The sequence below is a fragment of the Rhinatrema bivittatum genome, chromosome 3 (genome assembly GCF_901001135.1).
Source record: "Rhinatrema bivittatum chromosome 3, aRhiBiv1.1, whole genome shotgun sequence".
Lineage (NCBI taxonomy): Eukaryota > Metazoa > Chordata > Amphibia > Gymnophiona > Rhinatrematidae > Rhinatrema > Rhinatrema bivittatum.
The window spans coordinates 448,240,963-448,249,141 of record NC_042617.1 but is presented as its reverse complement, the minus strand read 5'-3'; positions in this window follow the sequence as shown (position 1 = coordinate 448,249,141).

Genomic DNA, 8,179 nt, shown 5'->3' with positions numbered 1-8,179 from the left:
CTACAACCTAGTGTCCGACTGCGCTCCCTTGCTGTTCATGGGCACGCCTCTCTACTACTTCTCTGGGAGACCCTGCGAGGCCCACCTGTCCAAGCGGCCCGGGTCCCTACGGGTTCCACCCGGGGGGACCGCAGGCTTCCAGTGGTGAAGCTCATCCTTCTGTGCTCTGCCCCCTGGGGGCAGGTGCTTCCTGGTCCCTACCAGGGAGCCGTTCTCCACTGCTCCAGGACAAGGGTCCACCTCCAAGCACAACAATTCAAGCAGTAACCCAGAGAAAAGGCAGCAGGAAAAATAGTATCTAAATAAAAGCTTTTTTTGTTTTTGTTTGCTTGTTTAGTTTAATTCAACCAGCCATACAGCTTACAGCACAGTAGAAAACTAAAACCTCTTACTGAAAAACACCAAACTTGCCACCAACAAGAACAGTCCCAACCTTACAATGAGAAAAGCAATTAGGAGAAATGAATTAGGAGAAAGTTAAATTAATTATGTATTCTTAAGCTTATCTGGTGCAGAACTCTTGTAAAATGTCTCTGGTCAACTTCCATCCAGGACAGCAAAGATGTGGCCTCCAGAGGTAAATAGCATACATGAGGTGAAGTCTCACCAGTGTGTTGTAGATGTGCATTATTACTTTGATTTTCCTATGGATCATACCTCTTCTTGCTCACCAGAACGTTCCCTTCTGCTTTATCATCACAATGGATGGCAATCTTCAAGTCTTCAGAGAAGTTTACTCCTCGGTCTCTTCCTGCCTCATATTTAGCAAACTGATACTTGGTTAGTGGGATTTCATATCCTAAATTATTTTGTAAAACTGATTACTAAATAAAATACAAAAGTAACTGCAAACGAAGTACATGAATATAGCAAAAACAACAAAAATGTCATTTTTACATGTTTGTGCATTGAAACACGCGTCAAAATGCTTAACCATTCTTCTAGTGTTTTATTCTATCTCTTTCATTATTTATACAGTTCATTGTGATCCAAGACAATTTCCAAAGTGAGAGGAGGAAAAAGCATCATGCTTTACTTTACTACTAAATTCTGTAAAAGTCTTGTAACCCCCAAATTCACATGATAATACAGCAGTATATGCTACTTTTGCGACTTCATAATACCACAGGACAGAACTTTATTTGAGGAGTAATTATAATTTATACAGCACTGCACCAAATGTTTATTCAGTGGATTCTTTTGATGCTATTCATGGGAAAACTTTAAATGTGCTCATGTAAAATAATTGTTAAATATAAAATGCTAAAATCACTGTAATATTATCAGTCAAGACATGTTTTATATAACCATCTATTAAAGTAGTTCAAAAAGACTAACTTTGATTATGCTTGCAAATTATTAAAATACACATTCTAATTCTGTGAACAAAGCATGGAAAATGTGCTCATATTAACTCATTTGGTGTATGCAGCATTATATTGTGGAAGAAGAGCTGGCAAGTTCCAATCAGTTTGTGCTTAGAAATATTGTAGCAATCCAAGGTCAAAGGAAAAACAAAGAAAACAAAGCATCAAAGCAAATATATATTTAACAACCCATTGGGCCCTTACCAGGATAATATGGCAGTCATAGAGAGGACATATTGTGCTTAGAGAAAGTAGGTAAGTGGAACTGAACTATATGCTAAGCATTCCTGTTTGGGAGGTGGCATAATGGTTCATCCCTGTGTTTTGATAAAGTGACCCCTACAAAATTCTAGAAGGATACCAGAGGCAGCAGTTAATAGTAGAAGATGAGACTGTCCCCTCTTCTCGCATCCTGTAACGGGTTTCAGGAGTGGCGCCAGAGTGGTACCAGAGGTATCCTTCAAACAGGAAGTCTTAGAGGTAGATTTAAAAGCCCAGGGGCAGATTTTAAAAGCCCTACGCGCATAAATCCAGGAGGATTTACGCGCGTAGGGGGTTACGCATGCTGGGGTATTTTCAAAAGGCCCTGCAGCGCGCGTAAAGCCCCGGGACATGTGTAAGTCCCGGGGCTTGAAAAAATGGGCGGGGCAAGGTGAAGCAGTCCGGAGGCGGAGCAGGGGCATGGCCAGAGGCCTCTGCAAGGCTGCTGGGCTGGGGGATCATACGCCGGCAGTCGGTCAGCGCACGCAAGTTACGCCTACCTCTGGCAGGCGTAACTTGTGAAATAAAGGTATGGGGGGGGGGGGGGTTTCGGGCTGGAGGGGCAGGACAGGTAGGGGAAGGGAGGGGAAGATGGGGGGGGAAAGCCAGCTGGTCTCCCCAAGGGCTCGGCGTGTGCAAGGTGCACTAGTGTAATAATAAGAAATAATAATAAGAATAAGAAATAATCTACCCTCCTGTCCTATAGCATCAATGTAATGTTTATCTGCCTTATTTATTATTTGCTTAATTTAATTTATGTATTCAAAGTTGAACTTAGTTTGTTATCTACCTATTATAGATCAATCGTTTGTTATGTTTCACGTAACTCCATATAAATCGTTTAATATGTTTCATGTAATTCCATATAAATCGTTTGATATGTTCCTTGTAAACCGCCACTCGGCGGTAGTTATTTCAGTTACCTGTGAACCGGAGTGATATGTATTTTATACAGGAACTTTCGGTATATAAAAATCAAAAATAAATAAATAAATAAATAGTGTGCACTCCCTTGCGCGCACCGACCCCTGATTTTATAACATGCGCGTGGCTGTGCATGCATGTTATAAAATCGGGCGTGTATTTGTGCGCACTGGGTAGCACGCAAAATTGTAGGCCGCACGCATACATTTTAAAATCTGCCCCTCAGTGTGCACATCAATTGGGGAATGCGTGAACAAGTCAGGCTTGCGTACATCAACCAAATTTTAAAAGCCACCCAGACGCACACGTATCTCCCACTGCGCACATATCTCACTGAATTAAAAAAGGGAGCGTGATCTGGACATGGTCTGGGTGGGACGTGGGCGTTTCAGGGCGTGCCCAAGAGATGTGTACGTAAATACGTATGTACCTAAGTACTCTGCTGCATAACTTTACTTCTGCTATGGAGGAGGTGCAACTGTAAAAAAGCAAAAAAACCAGACATTTCAGAGGGGTTTAAAGAGTCTGAGGTAACTAGGGGGAGTGCAGTGTATTAAACCAGGGGTGATTGGAGGACATAGCTCAACACTGGGCGAACTGGAGATCGAACTGGTGAAACTGGTCATGGTGTGGACATGCATTGGTTTTAAAATACCCTGACTTATCCGGTAGAAACCCGATTTACGTGTCTGGGCACGTGCACACTTAAAATTGTGAGCCCATGTACGTGTGGTCAGTCTAATTTATAAAATGGCTGCATATCTGGGCGTGCGCCAGCATATACTCGCCAAAGGGCGCCCATACGCAGGGGCAGATTGCAGGAAAATATCAGTCCAGGGGATGTTTTCTAAACCGGCCCACTGGGCATTTGACTCGCTCATGTGCTATGCAGCACGTACTTCAACAGCTCCAAAAGCACACCAAGCCAATTATTGAGAGGTACCATTATTTCACCTGGAACCTGGCAGAATTGAGACAAAAAAATCTCCCAACATAAATTTCATATTTTTCCTAAACAATTGAGCACATCCTAGAGCCGGGGTGAATAAACAGCTGCAGTCCCACTTCTATCCATGCAATCAATCAGCCCCCCTCCCCCACAATATCCTGGATTTCTTATCTTCTTCCAACCAATCAGTTCTAGTAATGAGACAACCATAGTGCCAGTAAGTGACTCAGATGCACACAATCAGACATAGACAAAGGCACACATACATAAATGCATGGCACACCCGATCAGGGTCTGGAAGTACAATATTTGGGAAACCCTGCCATAGGCTCTGCTCTGCCTAACTACTCCTGGGGAGGAGGGATACCAGACATGATCCATACTTCTGGCTTCCTCCAGGGATTAAGAAAAAGAAAAATTAAGCCTGGGCCAAAATTATATGCATCACTACCGGGGAGAGCCTGACCTATGACAGCACAATACCAGATGGAGTTCTGCTTTCTCAAGTGGAGCCAGTAGCATCAGGCAGCCTAGGAAAGGCTTGCAACCTTGCCCAGCCCTACCTCCATACACCCAATTAAAAATTATGCATTTGTAATAAGATTTTACATGAAAAAAGTACATTTCTAATACAGTCTTCTGAAGTAAAACTATTACAAACATGTCTACTATATGTACATGCACTACTGAGGTGCCAACCGGAAAACCCTGCAAAAAAGAGTAAAAAGACGCTTGAAAATCATATGGTATTAGCAGGCCTATTATAACACTCATTGAGCGTGGGCTTGGCACTCAGAAAGCTATGAGTAAACTAAATTAAAAATACAATATAGTAAACCTCCCACTCAAATTATAGCAATCCTACCTATGAAAAGGCAACACTACAACTGTTACATCAGACCCTAAAAATTCAATCACCTCCAATTAGGAAAAACAAAACAAGCTATGCTGCTATAGTTCCCAACACAGAAACTACACCCTAATAGAATACCTCGTCTCTCTCTGACACAGGCAGAACATAGACAGACCCTTATGAAATACAGAATAAAGATGCCATAAAATATAAATAAAATTGAAAACAACAACAGACTCTGTATGCATTACAACAATGGATAAACAGAAACATCACCATTCCTCTTAAAACATCAAACAATAAAATCAAGAAATATAAACTATAATAGTAAAGCCATACTAAAAGAAATGAACAAATATTTCATGACAGCTGATGAACAGAACATCCAATAAATGAAAACTAATTGGGAAATATTTTAAAAATTTCCCAAACACCAATAAAATATTTCAAAACAGTAGACATATCAAATAACTAATAAGGACAAAAACTTCTTATTCTAGTCACCATAAAATATAAATAGAAATATACAGAAAAAACTGAACTGGAAACCACAATAAGCTAGACACTGTGGGCTGGATTTTAAAAGTTCTACGCGCACAGGGCCTATTTTATAAAGGCCCGGCGATGCACGTAAAGCCCCGGGACTCATCTAAGTCCTGGGGCTTTACTAAAGGGGCAGGGTGGGGTCAGAGGCCTCTGACACAGCGGCCATTTGCTGCTTTGTCGGAGGATCGCGTACCGGCAGGCTGTCGGCGCCTGCAACCTGTGCCTGCCTCCAGGCAGGCGCAAAAGGTGAAATAAAAAATTGGTGGTGATTAGAGTAGGGCTAGGAGGGGGAAAGAGATGGGAAAGTTAAGGGGGGAGGGAACGGGGAAGCCTGCGGGCATCGGCGCGTGCAATTGTGCACCCCCTTGCGCGTGCTGACCCTGATTTTATAACATACGCCTGCCAGGTAGCGCACGCACATGTACGCCCGTACGTAGGTCTGAAAATCTACCCCTGTATGTGTAAAACAGAAACATTATCATTCCTCATAAAACATCAAATAATAAAACCAAAGAATATAAAATATAATAGTAAAACCATATTAAAAAATGAACAAATATTTCAAAACAGTTGCCTAATTGAATATCCAATTTTTAAAAACTCAATTTTTTTAAATTTACTGTTTTGAAATATGTTCTGGATGTTTGGGAAACATCAAATAATACCTAATAATTAAAAATAATTAAAAATAAGGATAAAAATTTCACGCTCTTCATACCTGGGAACATTCGATTTCTAGTCATCCTAAGATTGTTGTAGATTAGTAGAAGAGAAATGGATGCACAAACTTTCCTCTCCTTCCCTCTCTCATGCACATACAGACAGAAGCACATTCCCTCTCTCTCACACAGAAGCACACTCCCTCTTTATCATTCACACACAAGTAGCAGCAGAAACATGCTCCCTCTCTCTCACACATACATGCAAACACACACAGAAGCACGGACCCTCTTTCTCACACCCGGGCCGATACAGTAAAGTCCGCGGGCAAACGCCCGCTCTCCCAGCTCGTGCACAGGCCACTCTCCTGTGCGCACGATTCAGTATTCAAATTAGGCCCAGCGGTAAAAAGAGGTAAAAAGAGGCGCTAGGGACATTAGCGCCTCTTTTTGGACAGGAGCGACGGCTGTCAGCGGGTTTGACAGCCGACGATCAATTTTGCCTGCGTCAGTTCTCAAACCCGCTGACAGCCATGGGTTTGGAAACCGGACGCCAGCAAAATTGAGCGTCCGGTTTTTAACCCGCGAGCCGCGGGCCGACTTCAAATTTTTTTTTTTTAACTTTTTGTAACTTTTGGGACCTCCGACTTAATATCGCCATGATATTAAGTCAGGGGGTGCATAGAAAAGCAGTCTTTACTGCTTTTCTGTGCACTTTCCCGGTGCCCGGAGAAATTAGCGCCTACCTTTGGGTAGGCGCTAATTTCTGAAAGGAAAATGTGCAGCCTGGCTGCACATTTTCCTTTCTGAATCGCGTGGGAATACCTAATAGGGCCATGAACATGCATTTGCATGTTGCGGGAGCTATTAGGTTCGGGGGGGTTGGACGCACGTTTTCGACCCCTTACTGAATAAGGGGTAATGCTAGCGCGTCGAAAATGCGCGTCCAATCGCGGGTTAACAGTGCGCTCCACCGGAGCGCGCTGTACTATATCGGCCTGATAGACAGAAGCATGCTCCCTCCATCACACACACACATATAGGCAGCAGCAGGCTTCTCTCTCTCTCACGCACATACAGACATTAGCAGAAGCACACTTCCTCTCTCTTACACACACACAAACAAAAGCAGAAACACATCCTTCTTATAATTGTGACTCTACTTTTTCTTCACCATGCAGCTTGCCTTTCTCTTTTCTTCAGCCCAGCGGCCTAGGCCCCCAAGGAGGTCTGCAGCTCCTGTCCTCGGCTCCGGAGGCAGCTCCTTTTTTTGGCTGTGTCGGCGGCCTGCAGCCATTTTCCTCGGCTTGAACTCTGGAGCCAGCCCGCAGCTGAGTGGCTCCTTTTTTTTTTTTACTTCTGCCGGCATCCCCCAGCTGCTTTCTTCGGCCCTGCTGGCAGGAGTGAGAGACAGGATGCGAGGAGAAGCGGCCCGAGTGTTTCCCACTTCGCGGTGCTGCATAGGAGAGTGGAGAGCAGAGGTGAGGCCCATTCTACCATCGTGTTGCCTGAGAAGAGAGGACGAGTAGGCCCCACGACCTACACGGCCACCACACCGCACGTTCAAAGGCAGGACTGAGCAGAGAGAATTGCTGCTGCAGGTTGGTGTTGGGCCCAGCAGCTCTGCAGGCATGGGGCCGCTGCAATTAACACCAACCACGAGGTTGGGATGACCGGCCCACCAGGGCATACCCAAAGCCCCGACAGGCCAATCTACCCCTGCCTATATGCCAGTTTGAAAGAAATTCCTGTTAGATAGAGCAAAGGATTTGAGTGACTTGAAGTCTTTAATACAAATTTTTTACCCACAAATGAGTATGCTGTCAAATTATCACCACTGAGCAAGTTTTGAGCCAGTAAACCTCGACATGCTGTAACACACTCTGAACTCTTGTGCTGGAAGAACATGAGAAAAATAAATGATGATGATTTGCTGAAACCTCGGTTCTGTGTGCCAATTGGTTTTCAAGTGACTACAGTCCTGTTTCCTTAGAGTCCCGAAGACCTTATTTTCTCTACTGTTCAGGTTGGACCTAGGATAGTGACCCAGAGACCAGTCCCAGTTATCCCCCAACAAGCCCCAGGGCTGGCTTAACCATTAAGCAGGCTACACAGTTACCTAGAGTGGCAGCTTCTGAAGAGAAGGTGGCAAAGAGCAGCTGCAGTTATAGGAAAGACAATAGTGCTGTTTTGGTATACCATGTTTGCTATAAACAGCAGGTTCTAAGTGTCTTTTTTGCAGGGTTTTATTTTACTTCGCAAAGTGTCCAGTAATGGAGGGAGTCTGTGTCACTGTTACTGAGGTCATACCAGAACTTGAAATTTATTTTTTTTTTCATATGGTGAGTAGTAAGGGGAAACATCCTAACTCAGCCCAGCCAGCCATTTCAGAAATTGCTGTTAGCCAGTGTGGTATGGATTTCTTTTCCAAACGTATGAGGCCAATATTCAGCACCATTTGTTCAGCTAGGTTCAGATTTAGCTGGACAAATGACAGAATTTGAAAATCCCTCCAAATTGATCGGCCCCAAGACATTAGACGCTCTGACCTGATTTCTGAAACATATTTCTATTATATACAGTTTTAAATATACTGCATATACACATAAATAAAGCAACG